Here is a 15,955-nt window from a genome sequence, read left to right as displayed (position 1 = left end):
CTTCAGTAACCTGTTGATTGTTTAGAAACGTGTTGTTTAATCTCCATGTGTTTGTGTTTCTTACAGTTTTTTTCTTGTAATTGATATTTAGTCTCATAGCATTGTGGTTGGAGAAGATGCTTGATATGATTTCAATTTTCTTAAATTTACTCAGGTTTGATTTGTGACCCAGGATGTGATCTATTCTGGAGAATATTCCCTGTGCACTTGGAAAGAAGGTGTATTCTTCTGCATTTGGCTGGAATGTCCTGAAGTTATCAATGAGATCCATCTCACCTAATGTATCATTTAAGACTTGTGATTCCTTATTCATTTTCCATTTTGATGATCTGTCCATTGATGTGAGTGGGGTGTTAAAGTCTTCTACTATTATTGTGTTACTGTCAATTTCTCTTTTTATGTTTGTTAGTGTTTGTCTTATGTATTGAGGTGCTCCTATGTTGGGTGCATAGATATTTACAATTGTTATGTCTTCCTCTTGGATTGATCTTTTGATCATTATGTAGTGTCCTTCCTTATCTCTTGTAATCTTCTTTATTTTAAGGTCTATTTGTCTGATATGAGGATTGCTACTCCAGCTTTGTTTTGTTTCCCATTTGCATGGAATATTTTTTCCACCTTCTTACTTTCAGTCTATATGTGTCTTCAGGTCTGAAATGGGTTTCTTATAGACAGTATATATATGGGTCTTTTTTTTTTTTCATCCATTCAGCCAGTCTATGTCTTTTGGTTGGAGCATTTAATCAATTTACACATAAAGTAATTATTGATATATAGGTTCCTATTGTCATTTTTTAATTGTTTAGGGTTGATTTTGTAGATCTTTATTTTCTTCTGTTGTATTTCTTGACTATAGAAATCCGTTTAACATTTGTTGTAAAGCTGGTTTGGTGGTACTGAATTCTCTTAACTTTTGCTTGTCAGAAAAGCTATTTATTCCTCTATAAATTTTTAATGAGATCCTTGCTGGTTACAGTAATCTTGGTTGTAGATTTTTCTCTTTGAGTACTTTAAATATATCCTGAATTTCCCTCTGGCCTGCAGAGTTTTGCTGAAAGATCAGCTGTCAAGCATATAGGGTTTCCCTTGTATGTTACTTGTTGCTTCTCCCTTGCTGCTTTTAATATTCTTTCCTTGTGTTTAGTCTTTGTTAGTTTGATTAGTATATATCTTGGAGTGTTTCTCCTTGGGTTTATCCTGTATGGGACTGTTTGTGCCTCTTGGACTTGATTGGTTATTTCCTTTTCCATGTTGGCGAATTTTTCAACTATAATCTCTTTTAAAAAATTTTTCATACCATTTCTTTTTCTCTTGTTCTTCTGAGACCCCCTATAATTCAAATGTTGGTGCATTTGATATGGTCCCAGAGGTCTTTGAGACTGGTCTCAGCTCTTTTCATTCTTTTTACTTTATTCTGCTCTTTAGAAGTTATTTCCACCATTTTATCTGATTCATTCTTCTGCTTCAGATATTCTGCTATTGATTCCTTCTAGAGTATTTTTAATTTCAGTAATTGTGTTGTTTGTCTCTGTATGCTTATTCTTTAACTCTTCTAGGTCTTTGTTAATTGATTCTTGCATTTTCTCCATTTTCTTTTCAAGGTTTTTGATCATTTTACTATCATTATTCTGAATTCTTTCTCAGGTAATTTTCCTATTTCCTCTTCATTTATTTGAACTTCTGTGTTCCTAGTTTGTTTCTTCATTTATGCAGTATTTCTCTGCCTTTTCTGTTTTTTTTTTTTTTTTTTTAAGTTATTGTATTTGAGGTCCCCTTTTCCCAGGCTTCAAGGAAAGTTGAATTCTTTCTTCCTTTTGGTTTCTGCCCTCGTAAGGTTGGTTCAGTGGTTTGTGTGAGCTTCATAGAGGGTGACATTTGTGCTGAGTTCTTGTTTGTTTTTCCTATGGTGGGCAAGGCTGAGTGAAGTGGTCCTCCTGTCTACTGATGATTGATCTTGTATTTTTGTTCTGTTTGTTGCTACTGGTGGTTGGGTGATGCCGGGTCTTCAGGTGGTTTCCTTTGTGTGAGTTCTCACTATTTGATATTCCCTAGGGCTAGTTCTCCAACAGTCTAGGGTCTTGGAGTCAGCACTCCCACTCAAAAGGCTCAGGGTTTGATCTCTGGTCAGGAACGAAGATTCCACAAATGGTTTGTTATGGCATGAAGGGAGAGTAACACAAATATCCAAAAACGAGAAACCAAAGATGAACCCCAGATCAATGGCAGTTACAAAATCAGGCAAATAATAATTAAAATAATGGAATATACCCATGTATATATACACTCATGAGCATAGTGAAAACAGTCCAACAAAAATAAAGTACAGTAGTGATCCAGTGATAAAGGAAATCAAAAATTATATTTACCAGTTAAGAACAAAACTAACTTGTGCACAAACTGGAAAACAAAACTAAAACAAGGTGCCAAATGGAGAATAAAGCAATGAAAACAAAAGTAACAAACATGTTGAGAGGAAAGGAAATAAATAAAAGAAAGAATAGATATGCAAAGTTAAATAGAGGTAGATGAAGAAGATATAGGTACATTAAAGATTAACTGCAAGGGGAACAGAACAGGAGGAAAGGCAAACAAAGGAATAAATGTAGAAAAAATATAACAGGTTTAAAATTTTAAATTAAAAAAAAGAGGAAAACTCCACAGAACTGCAAAAGCCCAATGTAGAGGTTTATGACAACAATAAAAAATGTGACTGAGGAAAAAAAATGCTCAAAAGCTTAATTGTATTTCTTAGTGCCAATAAAATCAACAACTACAACAAGGGTGGCAAGGGTGGGGAAAGCGGGGAGGGGGGTCGGGGCGCCAGACGGGGATCCAAAAAAAATCTACAGAACAAGTCAAAAACAAGAATAATAAATGTTTTTCTTGAGTCACTGCTGTCAGAGTCCTTTCCCACGCTGGGAATCACAGTCCACCTTACCTTCCTAGGATGCCATCCAACACTGTGCTGATCTCTGGACCTGCTGTGGGGGCTGCTCAGATTCTAATCTGGTCCTACCCTTGTGTGTTCTTGCCTCCAATGTCCTCGGCTATCAGAGCTAGTGCGTTTTCTTTTGTGGGAGCTCTCAATGGCCTTTTATATATTCCATCAACACAGAGTCTGCCTAGTTGATCATGTGAATTTAATCTACAGCTTGTACAGCTGGTGAGAAGGTTTGAGGTCTTCCTTAGCCACACTGCTCCTAGGTTTCAATTGTGATTTTATTTCCACCTCTGCATGTGGGTCATCCACTGGGGTTTAGCTCCTGAGGCTGCCCTGAAGGGCTTGGACTTGCCCCTATGAGGGCCAGGTGTAGGGGTGGTGCAGCTGCTTGGGTCACAGAGGTTCTGGCAGTACCAGTTACTCAGGGGGGTTGGCAGCTAGGGTAGTAGGAGATATAGTGCTCTAGAAGGGTATGGCAACCAGTATTGGCTGATGCATTCCAGTATTCTTGCCTGGAGAACCCCTTCTCTGACAGAAAAGCCTGGCAGGCCACACTCTACAGAGTCACTAAGAGTCAGACAGGACCAAAGCCACCCTGTGCCCATAAACACAAGACTTGTTTGTTTGTTTATTTGTTTTTGCCTCTGGCAGCTCTGCCCCAGTGAAAGTTGAGCATGAAGGTAGTGCAGCTGCTTGGCTTGTGGGGACCCTGGCAGTGCCAAGTGTGCAAGGACACAGACTGCCTCTGCTGCAGGAGTTATGACCCTATCAGAGTCTTTTCTTCAAGCCTCATGTAGCTGGTGATCAGAAGGCCTTTTTGGCCAGTCTTTGTTCCTAGCTCCACCCATTCGGGCACTTAGAGGGATCCCTTGCCTTGGATCCTTCTCTGTTGTTCCATGCATCATGCACATAGAGGGGACCACTGACAGGGGTCCTACTCTGTAAATTGGCGCATCAGACACTTAAAGGGGCACCCTGGGTGGGGTTCTACTCTGTAGTTCAGTGCATCAGGTCTTTGATGGGCCAGCCTCTCTATTGTTCAGCTGTCAATTCTGGCATGTGGAGAGAGAGGGGCTGTGGTGAAGGCTCCACCCCCTACGCATGACTCAGCAGTATCACCTTGCTTCCATGGCTGCCTGGCTTTCCTCCACAGGCATTTTCCACCACAATCTCCTCCTCCACATACCCTCAATCCATCTCTCTGCCGTCAACAACAGCCCTTGCCCTGCAATTGCTCCACAATCCCTAAACTCCATCTCCCAGCCGCTGCCCCTTCCAGGAAACCCACATTCCTGCCTGGCATATGTATGGGTGTGGCAAGGACCGTCTGATTCTCATTCTATATAGGTTGCCACGGATCAGCTATTTCACTCTCAGCCTTAAATGTTTCTCCTCTGACTCAGACAATTGCCCCACTATGGGGATTGGACCCCTGCTTCAGTTCCCCACCCACCTAGGGCAGGTCCAGTCCTACAAACACTCCTGTTTTTCCTCCTAGTTCCTTTGTCCTACTGAGTTTTGCATGGTTCCATATATTCTTTTCCGGAGAAGGCAATGGCAATCCACTCCAGTACTCTTGCCTGGAAAATCCCGTAGGCAGAGGAGCCTGGTAGGCTGCCGTCCATGGGGTCCTGAAGAGTCAAACACGACTGAGTGACTTCACTTTCACTTTTCACTTTCATGCATTGGAGAAGGAAATGGCAAGCCACTCCAGTGTTCTTGCTTGGAGAATCCCAGGGATGGGGGAGCCTGGTGGGCTGCCATCTATGGGGTTGCACAGAGTCGGACACGACAGAAGTGACTTAGCAGCAGCAGCATGTATTCTTTTCCACTGGTCAAGTACTCCTGTCCACTCTCAGCTGGTGTTATGCATGCACTTTTGTGTCTGAAGGTGTATTCCTGATGTATCCATGGAGAGAGATGTAGTCCACATCCACCTACTCCTCTGCCATCTTGTTTTCCCATTAAGAATACCTTTCATCTATGTTGGAAAGTCCTTTAAATGGTGTCTCTTTCAGTAAGCATGGTCTCCTGAATGCAGAACATGTGGCATCTAATCTTCATCCAAAGAGAGATTACTGTAATCAACTTCAGAAAAAGTTTAGAATATTCTTTCAATAATTCAATAAAATTTACAATAAAGTAACATAGGAACAAAGAGGCACCTCAGGTGTAGGTAGCAAATGCAAAACTTCAGCACAAACAAAACCTCAATATCCATAAAGATATATTATAGAAACATAATTTTTCTCTATATATTATCTTCATTTTTACCAAATATAATAGTCAAATTAATACTAATTTGTTTGCAAAATAAATCTGGTTCCAGTAAACTTAGCCTGATTACATAAGTGGAATTGATCATATAGGTTCTTTTAAATATGGCTTTGCTGGAACTTTTCAAGAGGAATCGAAAGTCCTCTCAAAGAGTAGCATTGAAAAATACACATTCAGTTCAGTCGCTCAGTTGTGTCTGACTCTTTGCAACTCCATGAACTGCAGCACGCCAGGCCTCCCTGTCCATCACCAACTCCCAGAGTCCACCCAAACCCATGTCCATTGAGTCGATGATGCCATCCAACCGTCTCATCCTCTGTCATCCCCTTCTCCTCCTGCCCCCAATCTTCCCCAGCATCAGGGTCTTTACCATGTGTAAAATAGATAGCTAATGGGACATGGTGGTATTATGCAGGGAGCTCAGCCTTGTGCTCTGTGACAATCTAGAGAGATAGAATGGAGTGGGAGGTGGGAGAGAGGTTCAAGAGAGAGGAGACATGTGTATACCTATGAATGATTCATATTTATGTATGGCAGAAACCAACAGAACATTGTAAATCAATTACAATTGAAAATAAAATTTTTTTAAAGTCCTCTGAAGACCAAGAGAGTCATGCCAAAGACTTGCCATGAGATTCTGCCTGAAGTATCTAAAGATTTAGGGGTATATCTCGTTTCTCAGGGTCCAAAATATCTTGAAGTTCCTGCACCTGCCAGGAAGTAGCCTTCCTTACTCTCTTGGATAGGCTGCTGGGAACCCAAGAGTTTCTAAATTCTGGAGCGTTCAAGTAGAGAGGAAAGATAAATGCTTCAATCTGCTCACAAAGGCACAATTTACAAAATTGTTATGAGTTGGAATTAGCTTAGGATAGAAATTTTCCTTTGTTTCAGGGGAAAAAATAAAAATTAGTAATATTTCAGACAAAAAAGTCATTAAAATTGTATTTAGTTCATTCAGTCTCATGTAACTAATTTTTGTTCTACTCAAGTCCACTTTCCCCATTAGTTTTATTGACCTTGCCTGATGACTGAGGATGACAGTGTCAGTGATAATTTCAAGAAATTTGCAAAGGTTTTTGTTAATACTGTTCTGATTTGCCTGGTGAAGTGGTGCCTTAATCACTGGAGATTGTAGAAGATATTCTCTAACTGGAAAACACATTTTCTAACACTTTATCATTGTGAAATCATCAGCCTTGCAGAAAGAGGTTTTAACCCTTTAAATGAAAACTGGGATTTGTCAGAGAGCTGGGGAGAACCCAGCAACCATCTTGAGTTTTCCACTCACAGTTATCACTTGCCCACCTTAATTTCTCTGATTTAGGAACAGACTGACCATGTTACAAGGACATCTGGATGGCAAAAGCCTGACGATAAGGGGTCAATCTTGCAGAGGCAGAATGGACTTTATCTATATGTGCCATAATCTTACAGATTCTGTTGTTACCTTTGCATGAAAGTCAACTAGGGCATTCTCCTAATATGAGTTCAGTTCCTTTGGCATAAGCCTCAATTTTAATGACAAGATAACATTTTATATCAGGACATATGACTTCCAGGAATTTACGTAATTTCAGGAGAGCCGCTGTCCATGGAATTCTCCAGGCAAGAATACTGGAGTGGGTTGCCATTCCCTTCTCCAGGGGATCTTCCCAAACCAGGGCTTGAACCTGGCTCTCCTGCATTTCAGGCAGACTCTTTAACATCTGAGCCACCAGGGAAGCCCACATAATATATACTGATATCTATATACTGTGTATGGAGATGATTTAATGCTACCTTTTATTTTACAGTGCTTCCCATATAATTTAACAGACTGAATAAGCCTAATTAGTTTAATATCTCTTTTTGAGATGCTTCAGGACAAAAATCTTAATTTTCTTTTTATTTATTTATTTTTGGTTGTGCTGAGTCTCCATTGCTGCATGCAGGGTTTTCTCTAGTTGCCACAGTGGGGACTATTTTTCATTGCAGTGCATGGGCTTCTCATTGCACTGGCTTCTCTTATTGCAGATCATGAGTTCCATGTGTGCAGGCTTCAGTAGTTGTGACTCATGAGCTCTAGAGTGCTGGCTCAGTGATTGTGGAGCAAGGGTTTAGTTGTTCTACTTCATATAGGATCTCCTCAGACCATGGGTCAAACCTATGTCCCTTATTGGCAGGTGGATTCTTAACCACTAGACCACCAGGGAAGCCCCATTTTGTTTTTATTTCCGTATTTTTAAATTTTTATTAATTTATCCTGGCTTCACCACACAGTATGTGGAATCTCAGTTGCTTGACCAGGAATTGAACCTGTGACCCCTGCATTGGAAACGCAAAGTCTTAACCACTGAACCACCAGTGAAGTCCCCAAAATCACTTTTTCTGTCTTAACAAAATGCATTTCCATTTTTCATACCTTCTTTTACTGAAAACACACCTTATTTTCATTGTACACTGAAATATTTCCCTATTTCAAATAGCTTTAATTACCTATATATTACCATTTTTAATTTTTTTAAAAACCTGGAACTTCCCTGATAGTCCAGTGATTAAGACTTATGCTTCCACTGCAGGGGACATGGGTTCAATCCCTGGTCCCAGAACTAAGATTTCACATCCCACAGGATGTGCAGGAAAGAAGTTGAGGGGCGGGGGGGCGGAGGGGGGGAGAGACAAAAAAAAAAAGCCTGAATCTCTAGCAAAAAAAAACCCGAACAAACAAAAGCAAGCAATTGTGAACTGTTCGTCATATCAGCATTTCCTGGTTGGCAAACTTGTGAACGTACTCTGCAATCTCTGAAAACATGCATTTACTCATATCAAAATTTCTCCCCTTAATGTCATATAGGACATGTTTCCAATAAATTCAAACATCTTTAATTTTTCTCTAATAAGGAGAGAAAAGTAGGTAAATTTAGACTTGCTTAGCAATTAATGTTTTAGTATTTTACCTTAATTGGAAGTGATCTGAATATTCAATGAATTCCCATCATTTAACTTAATCTAGAAAAAAACTTTAAAGCTTCAAGTTACCAAAAGCCTGGAGAAACTATTTTTAGGTAGACATACTACAAAGCCTACCCCATGCAGTCCATGGGGTTGTGAAGAGTTGGACATGACTAGGCAACTGAACAATGAACAACAACCGCAAGACAATCATTCTTAAAGAGTTCACCTAAAAACTTTTATCCCATTTATCTCTATTCATTACTGATGAAAATTTCATATTGCCGAGTTTAATTTTCTTGTTGATAAATTTTGTAACAGAGGTAACATGAGCTTACTGATTTTTAGTAAACCGAGGTAAAATATGTGTTATATTTAATGTTGGTGACTCTAAAGACATGTCTCCCTTAGTTAAACCAACAACTTGAACTTGTTTTCATTCATTAAAGATTAATCCTAGATCACATGATCGTTTAAAATTTGGGCTTAGTTTTTTGTTATAAATATTTGATTTGGGAATTCCCAAATTAAATAGTTTCTCCAGGCTTTTGGTAACTTGTCCTAACCAAGTGGTTAGGACATCATGCTTTCACTGTAGGGTACATAAGATCCCTCTTGTCACTTGGAACAGCAAAAAAAAATTTTTTTTTAATTTATAGGTGCTTTTTTCTTAAGCCAATTAGTAGAACTCTTTTAAAAACTAATTTTTATATTATCTAAAGGTATAAACATCATAGTTATAATGTGTACACATACATAATACATCTAGCTAGACACAAACAGAGATCTCATAGTTTTCTTGCTTGAGTTTTAATGACCTCTTTTTCCATTTTTTCTTTTTTAAGTTTTAGGATCTACTAATTGAACTGTAGTCTGAGGCAATATGGACTGTGTTTACATTTCAGAGACATGATAAGAGTTAAAATTCCAAATAATCTCCTAGGACTGCTTTTGTACTATCAGGATTAAAATTTTGAAAAGAAGTTTCATGTTGATGTGTGGCAAAACCAATACAATATTGTAAAGTAAAAAAAGAAAGAAAGAAAGAAATACTGAATGAGGCAAACACTTTAAAAAAATAAATAAATAAATAGAAATAAAAATAAAAGCTTTTGGCTCAAAAAAAAAAAGAAAAGAAAACATGTTTTATTAAGCCAGCTTACTGTAACTGTGTGCACAAAAAAACAGATTTGGAATGTCAAAAGTGTCCCATTCTTGCCATTTTAGGGCTAGATAAGTACTTGCAAGTATTGGCTCTGTACCAGTGGTACATGAAGCTAACTGGAGTTCCAGTGGGTAATCAGTCTGTCCAGGAGCTGGTAGTCTTTAAAAGCACAATTTCCTCCTCCTCTTTTTTTTTTCCAATTTTATTTTACTATAAAGGACAAATATCTCCAATTTTAAGCCACATTTTTTTTTAAGTCAGCCAACTCGCTTCACTTCAAAGTTCCTTCTAGGCTTTTCCTGCCTAGCAACTCCCTCTAGGTTCTCTACCTAGTAATTTTCCCCTATGTGCCTTTCATTAGGAAATATACTGGTATCCCTTTAAGACTCTAAGTCTTAAGATAACAAGCAGCTCAAATAAAATTTATTGACCATCACTTAATGCAAGGAGATCCAGATATCAGGGACAACTCACTGAAGAACCTGAAAGGTGCTATGAAGTTTGTAGGGTTGGGGTCCAAAGTAGACTCCAGGTAACCTCAGGTGAATTTTTATGGTATCCCATGGGTTATGCCAAGCAATGTCATTGGAAATAATCAATTTAAAAATCTATAATAGGACTATAAAAGAGTTTTATTTGGCCCAAATTGAGGACTATATTGTGGGAGACACCCTCTCAGGTTAATTTGAGGACCTGCTCTAGAGAAGCATGATTTGCAGCAGTGTCATATCTTGTCAGAGCAAAGAACATCAAATAAGTCAAGGACACATTCCTTCAAGGTTTCAAAAATAAACAGATCAGCAGAGCATATACACAGTGAGTCAGTATGTCCTTGGCAACTAGGAAGGGTGTTTTATAATTGAAGAAATACCAGCACTGCCATCCTAAGAAGGGATAATTTAATTTTTATTTTTGATATGGACATTCTTTACTTCTAGTCAACACACTTTTTTTTAATAGTTAAAGCAGATGTACAAAATATGCTCAATAGACCACAAACAGACTGTTTCAGTTAGCATAAACTTTAAGCTAAATCATTTACAAGCCAAAATGATTTCCCCATACTTTAATATGTGAAAATTTCTTCCACTATAGAGGAAGAAGAATGGAGGATGACCAGAGGATAGAGATCAGTGGACAGTGTCGTGTCCTGCAAAAATCTCTAGCTCTGGTATCATTTGGATGTAGTGTGAATCCCAACTCTGGCATCTATTAGTGGAGCAGCCTAAGATTAGCCACATTTCTGAACCTCAGAAAATTTTTAAAAATAGAAGCTACCAGGATAAGTTGTTTTTAGATTTAAAATTACCATCTATGGGAAATATGTGTGTATGTGTGTTTGTGTGCGTATATCTCCCTAGGAACAATGGTTCATTATTGACTAATTCAATGGTCATGGCAACTTTATAGAACATACTTTCCATGAATAATAAGACTCACTGTATATAATATGTTTCTACTACTAATTCTTAAGTTATCAATTTGAGACATCTGTGGGCTTCCATGTATAATAGATAAGTATTAAGTTCTTTTACAAATCTCCCACCTCCCAAAATAGGTATATCTAGACATATTTTTAATTCAATTCTTCTCTTGGTTACTTTCGTTACTTCAAAGTAACAAAGTAATATATTAATACCTTGATTACCTGTTTATTAACCTTATCTTTTGGCATTCTGTAATGTAACATGAGGCCTTTAGCACCTCTGACAGTTCTCAGGAACTGAGAACTTCCAGATGTACAATCTGGGTTTTGAAGAGGCAGAGGAACCAGAGATCAAATTGCCAACATTTGTTGGATCATGAAGAAAGCAAGGGGGTCTTCTTTGAAAGCTCAGTTGGTAAAGAATCCACCTGCAATTCAGGAGACCCCGGTTCAATTCCTGGGACAGGAAGATCCACTGGAGAAGGAATAGGCTACCCACTCCACTATTCTTGGTCTTCCCTTGTGGCTCAGCTGGTAAAGAATCCACCCGCAATGTGGAAGACCTGGATTTGACCTCTGGATTGGGAAGATCCCCTGGAGAAGGGAACAGCTACCCTTTCCAATACTCTGGCCTGGAGAATTCCATGGACTGTATGGTCCATCGGGTCACAAAGAGTCAGACACGACTGAGCTAATTTCACTTTCCAGAAAAACATCTACTTCTGCTTCATTGACTACACAAACATTTTTTGACTGTGTGAATCACAACAAACTGTTGAAAATTCTTAAAATGATAGGAATACCAGATCACCTTACCTGTCTCCTGAGAAACCTGTATGTGGGTCAAGAAGCAACAGTTAGAACCAGACATGAAACAACAGACTGTGTCAAAATTTTGGGGAAGGGAATACGTCAAGGCTGCATATTGTCCCCCTATTTGTTAAACTTATATGCAGAGTACTTCATGCGAAATGTCATGCTGGATAAATCACAAACTGGATTCAAGATTGCCAGGAGAAATACCAACAACCCCAGATATGCAGATGATACCACTCTAATAGCAGAAAGTGAAGAGGAGCTAAAGGACTTCTTGAGGAAGATGAAAGAGGAGAGTGAAAAAGTTGGCTTGAAATTCAACATTCAAAAAATGAAGATCATGGCATCCGGTCCTATCACTTCATAGCAAATAGAAGGGGAAAAGTGGAAACAGTGACAGATTTCATCTTCTTGGGCTCCAAAATCACTTTGGACAGTGACTGCAGCCATGAAATTAAAAGACACTTGCTCCTTGGAAAGAAACCTAGACAGCATATTAAAAAGTAGGGACATCACTTTGTCAACAAAGGTCTGTATATTCAAAGCTATGGTTTTTCCAGTACTCATGTACTCATGTATGAACGTGAGAGTTAGACCATAAAGAAGACTGAGCACTGAAGAATTGATGCTTTTGAATTGTGGCACTGGAGAAGACCCTTGAGAGTCCCTTGAACTGCAAGGAGATCTAACCAGTCAATCCTAAGGGAAATCAACTCTGTATATTCATTGGAGGGACTGATGCTATAGCTGAAGCTGCAATACTTTGGTCACCTGATGCAAAGAGTGGACTCACTGGAAAAGACCCTGATGTTGGGAAAGACTGAAGGCAAGAGGGGAAGGAGGTGACAGGGGATGAGAATGTTAGAAAACATCACTGACTCAATGCACATGAATTTAATCAAACTCTGGAAGATAATGGAGGACAGAGAACTTTTGTGTGCCACAGTCCATGAGGTTGCAAAGAGGCAGTCAAGATTTGGTGACTGAACAACATTCTCTTTTTCTTCCACCCCAAAACTCTGTCACCTGTGCCTTTACCTTTGTATTGTTGAAGTTGACTGGAAGGTCTTTCCCCCCAACCAGTTCTCATTCTCTGACACAAAATGGTGTCCTTCAAGTGAATGTAATTCTGTCACTGGCCACCTGGAGTAGCAGCAGACCCCACAGGTATAAGAGCTCAGTCCCACAAGACTGTCCTCACTTCCGATGCCAGTTACAAGAATTGCATCCCAAGTTACCTGTATTCTGTCTGATTTGGTTAAAAAGTCAGAGGTTCCCACAATCCCCTTTCCCTCAATGCAAGAATAATTTACTGGAAAGATTCACAGCACTCAGGAAAAATGCTGTACTTACTGCTCCAGTTAATTAGAAAGGATACAAAGAAACAGGCAGATGAAGATACTGAGAGTGAGGTCCAGAAGGGTGGCAAGTTCAGGGGCCTCTGTCTCGGTGGAGTTGAGTGCAAGATCTCCTGGCATGTGGATGGGTTCACCAACTCAGAGCCTCTCCAAAAACCATCGCTGAAGGGGTTTTATAGGCATGATTTTGGCAGGTGGTGATAAAGTCAAACTCCAGCTCCTGGAGACTAGAGGATGGTGCTGAAAGTTTTTAATCAAAGCCTGGTCTTTCTGGCCACCAGCCCCAGCCTGAGGCTATCTAGGGACCTGTCAAGAGTCACTGCTGCTGCTGCTGCTGCTGTTGCTATGTCATTTCAATCATGTCCGACTCTGTGTGACCCCATAGACGGCAGCCCACCAGGCTCCCCCGTCCCTGGGATTCTCCAGGCAAGAACACTGGAGTGGGTTGCCATTTCCTTCTCCAATGCATGAAAGTGAAAAGTGAAAGTGAAGTCACTCAGTCGTGTCCAACTCTTAGCGACCCCATGGACTGCAGCCTACCAGGCTCCTCCACCCATAGGATTTTCCAGGCAAGAGTACTGGAGTGGGGTGCCATTGCCTTCTCCACAAGAGTCACTAGTTACAACAAAAGACACTCCTGTCACCCTTATCACTCAGGAAATTCCAAAAGTTTTAGGAACTGTGTGTCAGGAACCGGATGAAGACCAAATATCTTTCTTACTATATCACACTGACAATGTTTACATCCTGTTTCATAATTCAGTCTTATCTGCTTTGTTTATGGATTAATTTTTGAAATTGAAAAGTTGTATATCCTATTTACATCTATTTTCTTTCCTGAATTTTCTAATCGACTTTATTTTTTCTTGCACTATTTTCCTTTACCAATCCCAAATCTTTTTCCAAACCTCTCATAGCATCAAATATTCTTGACATCTTTTGCTCTAGAGACTTCCTCTCAGGGAAAGAGGTCTTCTTTGCTTTTCAGAATTGAATCTACTGTTTCCTGTATCCTAATTGTCCCTCTCTCTTGATTCACTTCCTTGCTTTCTTGAACTCATTTTGAGAATGTTTCTAAGACAGATTTTGTGAGAATTAAATTTTCTGAGTCACAGCATTTCTGAAACATATTTGATTGATGGTCTGACTCAGTATAGAAAGATCGTTTGGGTTCTTTTATAGATAAGCTGGGTTTTCTTACTAAGCTTTTGAGTTTGTATATTTCCACAGTGATATCACATTTCTTAGTGCTGTAACTTGATATAGCTATTTCTTATTTATTTGATAGGTATCCAGTAAACTCTTTAAACTAGAGACTCTTTTTCCTCACTCTGGACAGTTTCTCACACTATTTCTGTGCTAATTTATTCCACTGTGTTTTTGCTTTTCTCTTGTATTGACCTTGATGCTTTTGAACTGTGGTGTTGGAGAAGACTCTCGAGAGTCCCTTGGACAGCAAAGAAACCCAACCAGTCCATCCTAAAGGAAATCAGTTCTGAATATTCACTGGAAGGACTGATGCTGAAGCTGAAACTCCGATACTTTGACCACCTGATCTGAAGAACTGACTCATTTGAAAAGATCCTGCTGCTGGGAAAGACTGAAGGTGGGAGGAGAAGGGAATGACAGAGGATGAGATGGTTGGATGGCATCACCGACTCAATGGACATGAGTTTGAGTAAACCCCAGGAGTTGGTGATGGGCAGAGAAGCCTGGCGTGCTGCAATCCATGGGGTCGCAAAGAGTTGGACATGACTAAGTGACTGAACTGAACAGAACTGTATTGACCATGTAGGTTTCTTATCTTTTTAACTTATTTTTTATTATTTATTTATTTGGCCATGCCAAGTCTTAGTCACAGCACCAGGTGTCTTCTATCTTTGTTGCAACATGCAAGATCTTCTCTTAGTTGTGGCATATGAGATCTAGTTCCCTGAGCAGGGATTGAACCCGCGCCCCCTGCTTTGGGAATGCAGAGTCTTAGCCACTGGACCACCAGGGAAGTCCTGTATTTTACTCATTTTTTGTGTGAAATTTTCTCATATCAATTACTTCAATAAAACTAGGGGATATAAATAAAATAAGAATTTTTAAAAGTTTTTTTCTCTCTCATGTTGCATGGTTTCCTTAAATGTTTGATAGCATTTGAAAATGAGGATATAGATTTTTTTTCTTTTTTGGTGGGGGCAGGGGGTTTCACTGACTGGCTTTGCTTTCAGGTAACTGAGTGGGGAATTGGTCTTTATGGCAGGTAACCTTTTCAAAGGAGACATTTAACTTCTAAAGAGCAGAGCCATCTGAATTCAGGCCAGCAGGGTGGAGATCTTGCAGCCATAGACTCTCCCTGAATGTGATAGTGAGGAAACTGACTGTTTTTTATAGAGATTTTCTATTCATTCCCTTGTTTTTGATAACACACCTCATATCCACATTTGATATTTTATATCTATATGTTGTACTTGTCATTTTCCAGGACTTGAATTTCTCTGAGAATATCCTAGAAAGCCACAGTTACATTTCCATTTTCACATAGTCCTAGACTATGGATTTCACTGCACTGCTTTATTAGTAAACACTCCTTCTTCAATTTTCTATCTTCTAGTAAATCTTGAAATCTCTTATTGGTTGATGGCCTTTCTCCTGTTAACCTTTGTTGTTGTATTCCTATACTGTAATTTTAGCAGGGAGTCAATAGGAAGAAAAGATGAATGGCCAATCAACTATCTTTAACCAAAAATTAAAATATAAATTAAGATTTAGAAAAATTAAGGACTGTTCTCACACTCAGCATTCTGAATTTTTCAAAATCATACCTGCTACTATAATAATAGATAGTGTTTATTGAATATATATTACTAGAAAGTAGGAAAGAAATCACTCCAATATTTCTAGAGCACCTTACACCTGCATTGAGATTTGGAAAGAACTCGCTGTGACCCTTTTCCTGCTAGCCTGGTGTAAACTGTTGCATTTTCCCTGTGGTACAGTCTAGGAAAATTGATAAATTCCTAGAGATTCACCTAAGTGACAATTCCTCCTCT

General features: G+C 39.1%; 1 non-coding gene across 1 annotated transcript; it reads right to left on the bottom strand.

Annotated features, from left to right (window-relative positions):
* Positions 1-14,843: 14,843 nt before the first annotated feature.
* TRNAG-CCC (transfer RNA glycine (anticodon CCC)) lies at positions 14,844-14,916 on the bottom strand. Its single transcript has one exon. It is a non-coding gene; the product is annotated as a tRNA-Gly (tRNA).
* Between the last annotated feature and the right edge of the window lie 1,039 nt (positions 14,917-15,955).

This window comes from Budorcas taxicolor, chromosome 13 (genome assembly GCF_023091745.1).
Source record: "Budorcas taxicolor isolate Tak-1 chromosome 13, Takin1.1, whole genome shotgun sequence".
NCBI classification, from domain to species: Eukaryota; Metazoa; Chordata; class Mammalia; order Artiodactyla; family Bovidae; genus Budorcas; species Budorcas taxicolor.
The sequence above is the reverse complement of the archived record's forward strand: the minus strand, read 5'-3'. Positions and strand labels throughout refer to the sequence as shown.